This window comes from Vicugna pacos, chromosome 15 (assembly GCF_048564905.1).
Source record: "Vicugna pacos chromosome 15, VicPac4, whole genome shotgun sequence".
Classification (NCBI taxonomy): Eukaryota; Metazoa; Chordata; class Mammalia; order Artiodactyla; family Camelidae; genus Vicugna; species Vicugna pacos.
In genome coordinates, this window is record NC_133001.1 from 20,420,588 (window position 1) to 20,435,867 (window position 15,280).

The following is a 15,280-nucleotide window of genomic DNA, read 5'->3' on the forward strand; positions in this document are numbered from 1 at the left end:
TGGCTGGCTTATTTATGACTCAGCTCAAATGTGACCTTCTCAAAGAGGTCTTTGAGGTCCTCAAGAGGTCTCTATAACAACCTATTGTCTAAAATCATGCATTCTCTCCACTCCTACACTCACTGTCTCTTATTCATGTTTTATTTCCTTCTTAGCATTTCACATGTTCTAAAATCATTTTTTAACATTTTTTATTGAGTTATAGTGATTTTACAATGTTGTGTCAAATTCCAGTGTAGAACACAATTTTTCAGTTATACATGAACATACATATATTCATTGGCACATTTTTTTTCGCTGTGAGCTACCACAAGATCTTGTATATATTTCCCTGTGCTATACAGTATAATCTTGTTTATCTATTCTACATATGCCTGTCAGTATCTACAAATTTTGAACTCCCAGTCTATCCCTTCCCACCCCCCGCCCTTGGCAACCACAAGTTTGTGTTCTATGTCTATGAGTCTGTTTCTGTTTTGTATTTATTTATTTATTTATTTATTTATTTATTTATTTATTTATTTATTTAGATTCCACACATGAGCGATCTCATATGATATTTTTCTTTCTCCTTCTGGCTTACTTCACTTAGGATGACATTCTCCAGGGACATCCATGTTGCTGCAAATGGTGTTATATTGCCATTTTTATGGCTGAATAGTATTCCATTGTATAAATATACCACAGCTTCTTTTTTTAAACATTTTTTATTGATTTATAATCATTTTACAATGTTGTGTCAAATTTCAGTGTAGAGCACAATTTTTCAGTTATACATGAACATATATATATTCATTGTCACACTTTTTTCTCTGTGAGCTACCGTAAGATCTTGTGTACATTTCCCTGTGCTATACAGTATAGTCTTGTTTATCTATTCTACATTTTGAAATCCCAGCTATCTCTTCCCACCCTCCGCCCCCTTGGCAACCACAAGTTTGTATTCTATGTCTATGAGTCTATTTCTGTTTTTTATTTATGCTTTGTTTGTTTGTTTGTTTTTTAGATTCCACAGATGAGTGATCTTATGTGGTATTTTTCTTTCTCTTTCTGGCTTACTTCACTTAGAATGACATTCTCCAGGAGCATCCATGTTGCTGCAAATAGTGTTATGTTGTCAGTTTTTATGGCTGAGTGATATTCCATTGTATAAATATACCACATCTTCTTTATCCAGTCATCTGTTGATGGATATTTAGTCTGTTTCCATGACTTGGCTATTGTAAATAGTGCTGCTATGAACATTGGGGTGCAGGTGTCATTCTGAAGTAGGGTTCCTTCTGGATATATGCCCAGGAGCAGGATTCCTGGGTCATATGGTAAGTCTATTCCTAGTCTTTTGAGGAATCTCCATACTGTTTTCCACAGTGGCTGCACCAAACTGCATTCCCACCAGCAGTGTAGGAGGGTTCCCTTTTTCCCACAGCCTCTCCAGCATTTGTCATTTGTAGACTTTTGAGTGATGGCCATTCTGACTGGTGTGAGGTGATACCTCATTTTAGTTTTGATTTGCATTTCTCTGATAATTAGTGATATTGAGCATTTTTTCATGTGCCTATTGATCATTTGTATTTTTTCCTTGGAGAATTGCTTGTTTAGGTCTTCTGCCTATTTTTGGATTGGGTTGTTTGTTTTTTTCTTATAAGTCGTATGAGTTGTTTATACAATCTGGAGATCAAGCCTTTGTCAGTTTCATCATTTGCAAAAATTTTCTCCCATTCCGTAGGTTGTCATTGTGTTTTACTTATGGTTTCCTCTGCTGTGCAGAAGCTTGTAAGTTTCATTAGGTCCCATTTGTTTATTCTTGCTTTTATTTCTATTGCTTGGGTAGACTGCCCTAGGAGAACATTTTTGAGATGTATTAAAATCATTTTTATTTCCTTTTTATTCTCTTTCTTCCCCAATTCCATGAAGCCTGTGATTTTGTCTTATTTCTTCAGTAACTAGAACAGTGCCTGATATATAGAAAATGCTCCAAAAATACTTTTGAATAACGTAAGAATTGATGGCCTCCAAGTAAATAAGGCAAGAAGGAACCATGTGCCAAAGTTCAAGTGTAAGCTAGAAGATTCCTGGAGAAGGAGTCCTTTTGCAATAAGGAGAAACTCAAACGTGTATTTCTAGAACTGACAAGAGCATTCTAAGATATTTTGTAATGATTTGTACTCTTTATCTTAAAATGCTAATGATAGTGTACGAATTCAGAAGGGAAATCTTTAAGCCTAGTACTCAGATTTAATTACAGAGACAAAATGAAAATATTGATTTTTGAGAGAAAGAGCACTAGAAGTGACCCATACGGACTCTGGAATAGCCCTTCTTTAAAAGAGACAAAATGTAGTTTGGAATGTGTAGTCTGAGAAGAACTTGCTTGCACTGTGAGGACTGTGAGGGAATTTGTGAGATCTCTAAGAAGGGCCATGCCTTATTCTTACCATGCCACCATCCAGCCAAGCTGGCATTAAGGATGGGAAGTGGAAAGGTTTGAGGAGCTTTGTGAAATGCTATAGCAACCACAACACAGAATTGAAGTCAGGCCATATCCCCAAACAAACTGCCACCATGGAAAATGCACCATCTGAAGTGTCTTGCATTTCCTAGGAGGAAAGTGACAAACCACTACGCTGTAACTTCTCATCCATTTGACCAAACACTCCCATTCCTGTTGTGTTTATTTGAACCAGAGGCGTAGAGTGGGCATGTTTGTTCCCCATTACTAACTCACTGATCTTGACTTAAGAACAATTTGGGAACGGGGGCCATGGCATCAGTCACAGATAACAAACCACACACAAGTACCCTAGTTTATAAATAACAGGCCCTCCAAGAAACCACATGACATCTCGAATGCTGGATGGTACTTCTGAAAGCTCTGAGAGAGCTGGAAATCGCATACAGGCAAGCAAGTCCCTGCTGAATACACATCTAAGGAGCTGTGCATGCATTGTTTATTCCAGCAACTTTATGGAATAAATTACACACAACAAATTAGTTTCAGATGGTAGGATATGAATAGCCGATGGGCCGTATAAAGTGAATTCCCACTTTTGACCCAACTACTTCCCATCTCAAGCATCTCAGACTCAGAATCCAGATGCAATTCATTTTTGAAAATGCAACAGAGATCAGAAAGTTGATAAGTGGCGAGGATTAGAGACTTCAAAAAGCAATTTGTGAGTATTGTTAACTCATTATATTCTCCTGTGATTTTTAGTTGTTGATGTATATGGAAACCATGGGTAAAATCGAACCCATCTATCCTCCTTCCCGTCATTATGCAGACAGCCAAAAATAAATATTTTCCTGATATTTCCTACCTGTATGGAAATTCTGTAATAGATTCTACTCAACGCACATTTTAAAATTTCACTGCATAATACACTGAAACAATCATTTATGTTCCTGAAGGAGATACAATGTCTTTTTTCCTCCCCATTAATCCTTTTTTTTAAACTAACACAGTGAGATTGACTTCTTTTGGTGCACAGTTCTATGACTTTTTACTACATGGATAGTCATGTAACCTTCACTGCAATCAAGGTTACAGAACAATTCTCACACCCCTCCCAAATTCTCTGGTGCTACTTCTTTATAATCCCCACCTACCTTTAACCATTGGCAAACCACTGGCCTGTTCTCTATCACTATGGTTTTATCTTTTCCAGAATGTGAAGAATACAACCTTTGTCATGTAACTTTTCACTCAGCAAAATGCCTTTGTGATTCATCCAAACTGTTGCCTGTCTTAATAGTTCATTTTCATTGCTGAGTAGTATTCCATAATATGAATGTGTCAGTTTGTTTGTTCACTCACCCACTGAAGGATACTTGAGTTATTTCCAGTTTGTGGCAATTATGAATAAAGCTGCTATAAACATTTGTGTACAAGTTTTGTTGTGAACATAAATTTTCATTTCTCTTGGGTAAATATCTAGGAATGGGTCACATGGTACATCTGTGTTTAACTTTATAAGAAACTGCCAAACTTTTCCCAGAGTGGCTGTATATCATTTTTTTCATAAGTAAAATAATAAAAACCATTAAAAGTGGACCCTGATAGCTTGTTCACTTATGTTTAGGTGATTCCAATAATACTATTCACCATGATAAAGTACTGTCTTTAAAATAATCAGAAGCATTTGACGTTATTTTTTTTTTCACTTTTAAAGCTTAATTGAGTCCTTAACATGACTTTTAAAACAAAATCAGATGCTTGACAACTGTAGAAATGTAAAGCCTAAGGAATATACTTATAAATGAGAAAATTTTAATGAGAGAAAAAGAACCAGGGAAAGTTTTTATCACAGCTAAGTTTGAGCAACTTAACCCAGTGTCACATGCATCAAGTCCAATTTTCAATTCATAAATAAGCTTCCCCCTCCCTCCAAAAACTTCCACCCAAAGGCTAATTACAGAAGAAAAGGGAACATGAGCACCAGCCAGAAAAGATTCACAGTTGCCACTCTTCAGTTGCTACTTTAATGGAAAACACATGTGCAAGATACCACCCAGGAGACAACTGACCAGTGTGTTCTAAAAAAAACGAACGTTACCAGAAAATGAGCCACACAAGATGGCTTACTCTCTTGGACAAGCTGAGCCCAGAAAGAGGGTTGATAGCAATTTTGTTCTTATATAAATACGTGCTAGTCCAAAGATGAGATACTGGGACAAAAATTAATCTGTAGCAATAAAGTTGAAGGCAATGATGTGAATTAGCCCTCACTACTTATTGTCTCATCTACATGCCCTGCAGTCAGCTTACCATCAGATTTGGGGGTGGGAGGTTCTTAGCAAGGTTAAAGTAAGAAATCCTACAATGGAATTGGAAGAAAGGGCACAGTGATGACTGTATCATTAAATAATAATGCTAAAACTCATTAGCTGCCTCCTACTACAGGTAGCCAGCAGTATTCCAAGTGCTGTACACACAACATATCATATCCCTAATTTATAAGGTAGGGATTGACTCCATTGTATTAGCTCAGGTTGTCATAACAAAATATGTAGGGTGGGTGGCTTAAACAACAGGAATTTATTTCTCACAGCTCTTGCAAAGAATGAGATCAAGGGGCCAGCCAATTAGGTTCTTGGTGAGGGCTCTCTTCCTGGCTTTCAGGGGCCAGATTCTAGCTGTGTCCTCACATGGTGGAGAAGGAGAGCAGAAGCAAGCTCTCTGGTCTCTTCTAGTAAGGAGACTAATCCCATCGTGACACCTCCACCCTCATGACCTCATCAAAACCTAATTGCCTCCCAAAGCCTCATCTCCAAATACCATGCACTGGGTGGGGTGGGGTGGGGGGTAGGTGGGTAGGGCTTCAATATGTGAATTTGGGGGACCACAGTTCAGACAAGAGCATCCACTTTACAAATAAATGATGTTTTGAGAGGTTATGGAGTTTACAACGGATCATTCAGTCAGCAATCACCAGAGCTTGAACTGGAATCCAGGGCTTTGACGCTAGGGAATAATATCTACTTTTAAAAAAAAAATCTATTTTTTGACTGCCCAGTAAGGGCTAGGTGCATGTATACAATATCTCTAATCTTCATAGAAAACTTTCCAAGTCAATATTCTTCCCATTTTGCAGATGTGGAAACTCTGCCCAAATCTGGTACCGGCTTGAACCTAGTTTACTGCATCTAATGTATCCTAGTTGTTTTAAAGGAAGGTCCTCAGACTAGCAGTATCACTATCTTTACTTAGGAACTTGTTAGCAATGCAAATTCTTGGGCCAAGCAGCAGAACTACCTAATTAGAAACTCTGGGGGTGGTGTACACAATCCATGTTTAACCTGCCTTTAGATGATTCTGATCCATGCTAAAGTTTAAGAACTATTTGTTTGTTTCATGAATTTATTGGAATAGTTAATACATTCAAAATTCAATAATAAACGATACATCCAAGATTCAAACATGGTAGCAAAGCCTGTGGCCTTTTGCTGAATCGTACTGCCCCATCCCAATTTTACCAAGGGAAGGTGTTGGGGATGGAATATACTTTAAATGAAGTGTGATTATAGAGCATGATTCTGAATTCTGCTTGGCCACTATACATTGATCAGTTCTCCTACCTACAATAATGTCATACAGAGAAGTGTCCAAAGGACAGGCCCTGGGAATTGACAATGGTACTTTTCACTGATCAGAAAACACCTGTGGTATGACCTAGAAAACCAAGCTTTGTGAAATTGTTATTTAGATCTGACAATTTTGTATCTCATTTAGTGAAAATGAGAAATAATCTAGTATGGAATGAAGCAGTTCTCATAAAAAGCGAATTCCATTCCTCTTTGATTTATTTTTTAAAATTATGTTTAGTTTGTCTAATCAATCACTGCTTTATCTACATATAGTTGCTATATAGTTGCATCATTTTTCCCTTCAAGGAACAAGACCATATCACATCCCATTTTGGAAGTATGGACAATTTACAGAAAAGGATAGAAGTCTGCCCATAATAGAAATGGCTAATTTAGAGAGGTGAATGAAGGTGCTTGATCTCACACCAAGGACTTTTTAGATCATTTGCAAAGTCAAAGAACTTCAAAAAAAAAAAGGTATTTCCAATGCATATATCATCACCTGCTCTTGCAATCAATATCACCCCTAAAACCATTTATTAATATTAATAATATTGATAAACATGTGCTAGACGCTGCTCTAAGCATTTCACATGTGGTAAAACTCATTTAATCATCACAAACATGTGAGGTGAGTTCTAGGATTATTCCCATTTCACAAATGAGGAAATTCAGACTCAGAAAGGTTAAGTAACTTGCCAGAGCTCCTAAAGTCAGGAAGTACTGGACTCTGGATTAAGCCTCTTAAAAAGTACTTACTGGACATTGCTTCAGACATGAACCTTTGGCTCTGAATGGATGGGTTCAGTGTTGCTCTGCATCGGACTAATTCCAAAGGTCAATCTGTGAGCCCGCCTGACCTTGGCCTTGGCACTCCATCTGGACAGAATAAAGGAGAGAGGCAAAGTGATGATGTGCTGGACCGACAATACTTCCATCTAGTGGGAGATAGGGATCAAAGTGACGAAGGGACAGAGTGGGAAGTGTACTTCTATTTGCCTGTTTGTTTTCCACTTGACTCTTGAAAACAGACCTATTAGTCATTCAGTTCATGGTTTTGATAATTTCACTAATTCCTAACACATTTGAGTCAATAAGGCAGGGATAGCAAGATCTGTGGACATTCAAACTTCTCATATAGAAGAGGCATTAAAATCTGCAAAAAACATATCACCAGCCAGCAAAAAGATTTTCACAATTTTCTGTTTCAGGGTTGTTGATGTACTGTCTTTAGCCCTAACTGGGAAAGACTTCGTGTGATTTATAATAGCAGATATTCTTTTAAGTAAACTTCTTACACTGTTCTATTCCACCTATCAAAAACAAAAGCTTTTTTCAGCAGAAAACAGCATGTTGAGGTGGAAAAGGCTTTCCAAAGAAATTGTTGTGTGTAATTTTTGATTCTGTCCTAATTTGGGAAGTTCATCTGAGCTAAAATCATTTTGTGCAGCTGACAGGATGTTTACTCAATGAATTTGCCTTTCTTACCTCCTACTCTCTTTACCTCTACAGACAGACTTCCCACTCATTCTTTTTTACCCTTCCTTCTTCCTTCCTTTGACACACACCTCCATTCCTCCCATCCAATATGGTTCTATTCATTCACACCCTAAAGAACACTATTAGGAAAGGAGGCAAAGGTTTAATAATATTTTGGGACTTTTAGTGCAGTAATTGAGGGCCTATACTGGCCTAGCTAGATCTGTCACATGTCATGTCTGACTCCCGAAAACTGTGTAGATTGACAGCCTCCTATTTTGAGTCCCTCTTTCATTCCTTTATAAGCATTTGAAATCATTGAATAGCTGGGAGCTTTAGATGGAACAGAGACCCAGTCCCTACCTTCAAGGAGCTCATGCTTGCCTTGGGGGGCGAAGCAGGGGGTGGGTAGTAGGTTTATGGGTAACAAAACTGTCACTAATTAATTGGACCCAAGTTAATTCATTTAGGAGGCAATTCCCTTAAATTCCTTTATGAAAGAGATTCTGTCAGGCATCAAATTCACAATAAATCTCCTGAGTTGAGGATGAAAAACTTTCTGGTAGTACAATGGATTTTGGAATCAGATCCTCTTAAGTCCAAATCCTAACTCTGCCTTGGACAAGTTACTGAATTTCATAGGGTATCAGTTCTACTGTAAAATGGGAATAAAACCTGTTCAAGAGTCTACCTGAGGATTAAATGAGAAATGTCAAACAAGGCATCCGCTATAATTCCTGGTACACTGAAGTGCTCAATAAAGGTTTGCTTCTGTTTTCCCTCCTCTCTTCCCAGGCCTCATAAGGAAAAGGGGTGAAAGGACACAAAAGAGGCTCTAATAATATTAAACACTTCAGTAGCACCTACTACGTCCCAAACACTATTAAAAGCACTTTATATATTTTAACTCTTTTGATTCTTTTCCCAAACCCTATGAGATAAGTACTATTATTATCACCATTTCATAGATGAGGAAACTAAGCCACAGAGATGCCAAGTAATTTGCCAAGATCACACAGCTAGTATGTGGTGAGGCTGTGATTTGTCCCCAGGTTATCTAGCTCTTGTTCATTATTCTATTAAGAGGCAAATCAAGAAAGAGGCACTAACCTCAGCTGCAATCAGAGTATTCAAACTGGCAGTCCTCAGATAATGAGCTCTGTTTGGTTTGTATGGTGTTTTAAAAATCAGGAGTGTTCATATGAAAGCCTGTATTTCTGACTTCTCTCAAAAAAACTGCTTGAAGATCTGGCAGTATACAGCCCACACCTGTATGGAAGCAAGCTGCTGCCTAGCGGCTACTCTCTGGGCTAAGCAAATGGTCTCCAATTCACCACAGCCACCAGTGCTCACAGTTACATTAGGTGGGCCCTGCTTCACTTCTGCCCTGCACATGCATTTGCGTTTGTGATCCAGAACTAGGCAATGCTCTAAACATAGTCTTGTCCGTAAAGACAAAAGAGCTATATTCAGTAATGTACACCCAATCGTTGGAATATTTGAATGACATGAAAGAACAAATGCATGTAGTAAAGAGGTCTAAGTTAAAAGCAATCAACAACTAGGTTCAAATCACAACCACGTGCTTATGTTTAGATAAGCCATTGAGCCATATATGCAGGAATTGTAAACCCTGCTCTTCTTCTCCATATCCCCACACCTAAACACAAAACCAAAAATGCATATTTCCTTATAGGTCACGGGGCTAAGACCCACTTGCCTTTAATATTAAATACAACCTTCTTTGGCATAGCTAGAAGAGGTAGTTTAAATTTTCATGCACTGCTTAACCCAAATAATACCATCTAAACCATTTTTTTTCTTCTTTTAGCTCTTTAGGCCTTGCTGATTGGCATATTCTTGGAGAACAGAGAAATATATAGCAAAACTCTTCCAGAAACTTGGAATTTGTAGGGAGGGGAAAGCATGGAGGCTTCTCTGGATAAGCCTGTTCGAGAAGAGGAATTAACTCAATTTACGAGTAAAGAAACTGAGGCTAAACTGTTATTCAAGACCACACAGCCAACTGACCCACACACTCTGAACCCAGTCTGTGTTCTATCTAAGACTTCACACTACCTTACTCAGAGTTTATCTACCTGAAAATAATGTTCAAAGCAGTAATCTAAGGTATCACTATTTGTACCAAAACGATATCACACAACCTGTATCTAAAAGTCTTCACAACAGATATATCTTTGGTAAGGACGGGGACCTAATACTACTTACCAATGACCCTGCCTTTGTAACATGCAAATTTTGTTTGTTTGTTTTACCTTTTCAGTTTTATTAAACTGAGATCAGAAAAATCCTCATCTTTTTAATAGTTTATGGTCATTTAATTTTATCATGAACCTGCAGTAATGCTTACTATATTTACAAATCACTAAGTGAAATTTTTAAAACCATTTTCCTCCTCTAATCTCTCCCATCCTGCCTTCTTAGAAGTACACAAAGCATTTCAACCACTCCCAAATTCCCTCTTGTAATACCCTTAACGATTCTGAAATATTTTGTTATTCCCCAAACACCGCCCTAAAGACAAATCATTGGACTCCAGACTCTTTGCACTGCCAAGTTGAATAGAGTTCAAATGTTCTATCTAACCAAACTCTAACTTACAACAAAGACACATATAGTAGATGATGTGTAAGGTATTCCGAAAATACCAGGGCAACAGAAAAAAAAAATCTGTCATCAAGAGGTCCTCCCAGAACTTCTTGTAATCTGGAATAGTCATTTTTATCAATATCCTTTAACCTGATCATTACACACATTTGTATATCCATATAACTAACAAGTCAAGTTTCATTTTAGTAATGTATAGCTAAGATTTCTCACAACCAAAACAATAAATACTTCAAAATTTATGATTCTTTTCTCCACTTTAGATGTCAGAGCATGCATAAGGACTTGAGGGGAAAACAAAACAAGGAAAACAATCTTAGCCTGATAAAATAAAAAATTTAAATAAAATTATAAATCATTTAAAATATAGTCTTTCTTTTTGAACTAACCATACTAAAACATGATATGAAACAGAGCACAAATAAGGTAGTATCCAAAAAGATATAGGATCTATTAGGATTTCCTTTTATGTTAAAAAAAAAAAAAAGGCCCATGGAAGGACAGTTTTCAGGATGACCCAAGCAAAGCCAGGCACCTCTTCTACTAGAATCTTCACCAAAATGCACACTCCCTTGACCCTGCAGTTTTGATTTCAGACCCATTTCTTGCCCAAGTTTACTAGGAGTTTTCCTCAGCTTCAAGCCCATCCCACTGAGAAGACCTCTGGAGACATTCAATATTTGAAGTAAGTTCCGCCTTCAGATTATTTTCAGAAACATAAGAACATCAAAGCAAACTGTGTAAAGCCACATAAGAATGGTTGAATTTAAATTTTTTCAAATTATAAGCACCGTGAAGACAAGGATCTCCTTTTCCCTATTACTATTGCATTACTTATACCTGGAATAATGCACAGCACATAGCAGACACTTAATAAATTCAGTACTTGTAAGAATGAGGCAGTTCTACAAATCTCCCTATCGCCCTGTAATTTCCAAAAGTTTCATCACACAAATCCCCTAATGGCTCTTTAGTTCACTAATCATAAAGCCACATAACCAGAAAGGAAAGAAATCCCAGAGACCAAAAAGCAGTTTGCCTGTCCATCAACTCATTTATTTATAGTTTTAGAGCTAAAAGGGATACTGCTTTTCAACTCTCTGATTTTACATACGAAGAAACAGAAACTTCAGCTCTCAGGTTAAGTGGTTTAGCTTGATTATCCAGCTGAGAAGTACCAAAGCCCTACTTGTTATTTCCTCTATCAGCCTCTGCTGTTAATTCCCACCACTTCCCCCAACCCCTCAAAAAAGTATTTATAGACTTGAAGATAGCATCTTTAAAATTCTCTTAGAAATCTCATGTGGCTTCCGTTGGGGTGTGATGGAAGGGGCCACAATTTTAATACAATCTTCCAATTGCTAAGAGTTTTGCTGAACTGAAAAGCATGTATTGACTGACCTGCAGGGTCCTGCTGTATGGGTGTGGGTGTGGGTAGGTGGCGGGGCAGGGCGGGCATCTTTAGAGCCCCGTCTGAAAACTTGAAATGTTTTATTACTTTTACATTATTCATTTATAGCTGGCAGGGGGAGGGGGTGTTCTGGGAACGTGGGGTGGAATAATTTTTTTCCTGCAAGTACTGAGACAGAGAGGCAAAGCCTCCAATTTGGCCACAAGAGGGCAGCTACAACATTTCCTCCTTGATTTTTGCAGCTCTAAACCGTGACAAACTGGGCATTTTAGTGCTAAGCTTGCCATAGAATCACTGATAGCACCTTTCAACTGAATTCTCAGCATGTCACAAAACTTTCTCACACGGTGTTTCTTGGGATGTTCTTGTTTTGTTTTTAAACAAATTATTTTCCAACTCCTTTCCAGATCTAGAGAGTCCTCTTGCAGAACTCCACGCCAAGATTACCATCTAGAAGGACCTTTGGAGACCAATAAATTGTTAGGCTAATTTGGAAACCCATAGAAAATGTTTTATTTTAATTATGTTTGACTCCAGATAAAAATAAAAAACAGTAATGATCATCTGATTCCACCACACTTAATAAAGCTTGTTCTAAGTGCTTTACAGGATTTGCCAAATATTTGCCTCATCTCATAGCCTTCATTCATCATTCCCATTTTCATGATATCCTGAAATCTTTCAAGTCAAAATTTATTGTGGAATTTTATCACTGAGCTAAACAGTGGGAGGTCTGCAAACAAAAAAGCCGGAATTAGTGATAGCTAAATTCCATATTCTTCCACAAAAACATAAAATCAGATTTATTTCATTGTCTACGTGAATAAAGTTGAGAGCTAACTTTAAAAGTAAATGCTGGGTTGTGTGTGTGTGTGTGTGTGTGTGTGTACTCACCAATAATTATTGATAGTTTGGATGTTTACTAATTTTTTATTTTGTAGATTTTGAAGAAGTACATAGAGATGTATTTCCTTTGAGCTTTTCTTGAGGCCTTCCTAATCATCCTATTTTAAATTGGAACCCCTCCCCACCCCCACATATCCTGTCCCCAGACCCTGCTGCATTTTTCCTTTGTAGCTTTCATCAACATCCGACATACTTTATATTTTACTTGGTTTCGGTTAGTCTCCTCCACAAACAACCCCTCCCCAACTAAAACAAAAGCCCTATGACAAAGGAATTTTGTGTGTTCTGTTGATTGCCATTTTCTCAAAGCTTGGGATAGTGCTTAGCACATCGTGGGAACTCAATAATTCAGCAACACAGAGAAATTATAAAACTTGGAACATTTTTACTAGAAATTGATATTTTTTACATCTCTAGTATTGCTAATTTACTGTAGTACATTTAAGGAGAACTCCTTAAAACAGATAATAACTCACTTAATTCAAATTGAAGCATATTTCTTTTTTTTCTAAATGCTAGAATAACTTTTTATTAGATTTCACAGGTAATGAGGAGACAGTGGCTGGCTGCATCAACAGAAAAGGAACAAGAAAGAAACTAAATAAATGCTAAACAGGATCATAGAAACCAAAGTGGGGTACTTATATTTCAAATATCACAGGGGAAAAGGAATATAACTATGAATTCCAATTATCAAAGCAAACCCTGATATGTAATTATTAAATAATGGGCAAGTAATTTATATATAAATAACACACTGTATTTCTTTAAACCCCTAGATTTTCTAACAGTTAACTCTAAAGAAATTCCACAGTAATCTTGCCAACATTGCAAAGGTAAAAAACTGTTTGACTAATGCAACAGTCCAGTGTCTACATGTACACTGCAGTAAATATTCTTTTCACTGCAATGAGGCTTACTTACTACTGCAACCTGTCCTTTGCCCTAAGGCCCAGCAATTCCCCCTATTCTGCTTTCTTTTTTCTCCATGGTACTTAAAACCTTCTGATATATAATTTATTTAATTATTTTATTTGTTTACTTTATATATCCCCTGACTACAAAGTGAGTTCCACAAAGGCAGGAGTTTTTGTATATTTCCTGACACATTTGAAGCATATTTCTTAAATGAACTAACTTAACTAATACTTGGATTGATGATTATTGTTAAGATTATCCTCTTGAATGCTTAGACCCAGTTAGGTCGTGTTTTCCAGAAGTCAGTCAAATCTGGACTGAATTTTCAGTGAACATTGTCCTCCAAGAGTTGTCACAGCATCATATGAGCAGAGCAGTGGCATAAGGGAAAGAGCAGTGATTTAGCGATAAGGAGCTGATAGTTTTAGTTCTGTCTCTGCCACTAGCTAACCAGGAGTGAGATGATCCATTTAAATTGTTAATGCCTTAATGTACTCATCTAAAAAATGGGCATACCACACTGGCCTATATCAGAGAATTCTGGGGTCCCAAGAAACAATGAAATGTGAAAATGGGAGTATTTTTCATATGTAAGATGTTATTAAAATCAGTGTTTCTTGTTCTCTGCTATGCCAAGCTACCATCTGATATAGCCAATCAACTATATTTCATGGTTTAATGGAGAGTTGTAGGCTGGATGCAATGCTATTAGTCAAGAGGTGTTTGTCAGGCCCTTCTTGGTACCCAGCCCCCAGACCTTCTTTTCGCCATAGCTCAGTTTATTTGACCCTGGGAGCTCTACCCTATCCCATCTCTAGAAAGCCTGACTGGAAACAGTAGGCATTTAAGGGTGCTCCAGCCTCATAACAAGGAATTCACATCATGTCCCAGTATTTTGTCCAGCTCTGGTCATGTGCCCCAATGCCGGTAACGACACCCTTCCTTCTTTTCCTACAGATAATCAGATCAAGAATTCGTCTCCTCTAGGGAGAATTTTCACACAAGTATTTGTCTTACTCCATTCAGGCTGCTATAACAAAATACTTTAGGTGGCTCATAAACAACAGAAATTTATTTCTTATAGTTCTGCAGGCTGGGAAGTCCAAGACTGAAGTGCTGGCAGATTTAGTGTCTGGTAAGGACCTGCTTCCTGGCTCATATAGATGGCTGTCTTTTCACTATGTCCTCATATGGAGTCTCTTTTATAAGGACACTAATCCCATTCATGACGGTGGAAACCTCCCAAAAGCTCCACCTCCAAATACTGCCACTTTGGGGATTAGGTTTCAATATATTAATTTGGGGTGCACGAGTATTCAGTCTATAGCAATATTCAATAAATATTTGTAGAACAAATGAATGATAAAAGGCCAGTGTCCCCCTAGTTTTGAAGCTCTGCTGGGCTCTTGCCAGTATTTCCTTTACATATACCCCTCTTATCTGCTCACAGATTCGCTGACGCTGGCTGACCAATCAGCAGTCAACACTACTGAGGAAGACCTCTTCCTCAATTCCCACCACTACACTGACCCTCAATATGGGAATGTTAGGGGCGCTGACCCTCTACACAATCCAAAATCTGCGTATAACTTTATTGTTACCCCCCTGACCCCAGCACCAATATATCCTGTTCTGAATCCGCATATTCAACCAACCAGATTATGTAGTATCACAGGACTATTTGGTATTGAAAAAAAATCTGCAAACAAATGGACCCACACAGTTCAAACCCAGTTGTTCAAGGGTCGGCTGCATGTTCAGCCACTTGGGGGCTTCTCATTTATTCCATTAGACTTTGTAATGCCAACTGCTTGGCTGATCTGTTCCTGGTTGCCATACCCAGTGGATGCCATG

The 15,280-nt window shown here is 37.8% G+C and overlaps 1 long non-coding RNA gene across 2 annotated transcripts in view; it reads right to left on the reverse strand.

Annotated features, from left to right (window-relative positions):
- Positions 1-474: 474 nt before the first annotated feature.
- Positions 475-15,280, reverse strand: part of LOC140685688 (uncharacterized) — a 261,132-nt gene continuing 246,326 nt past the window's right edge. For both annotated transcript variants that reach the window (XR_012059009.1, XR_012059010.1), the window contains 2 exons: positions 6,844-6,963; positions 475-1,837 (listed from right to left, as the gene is read on the reverse strand). This is a non-coding gene — a long non-coding RNA (uncharacterized lncRNA). The remainder of the gene's footprint in view (positions 1,838-6,843; positions 6,964-15,280) is intronic.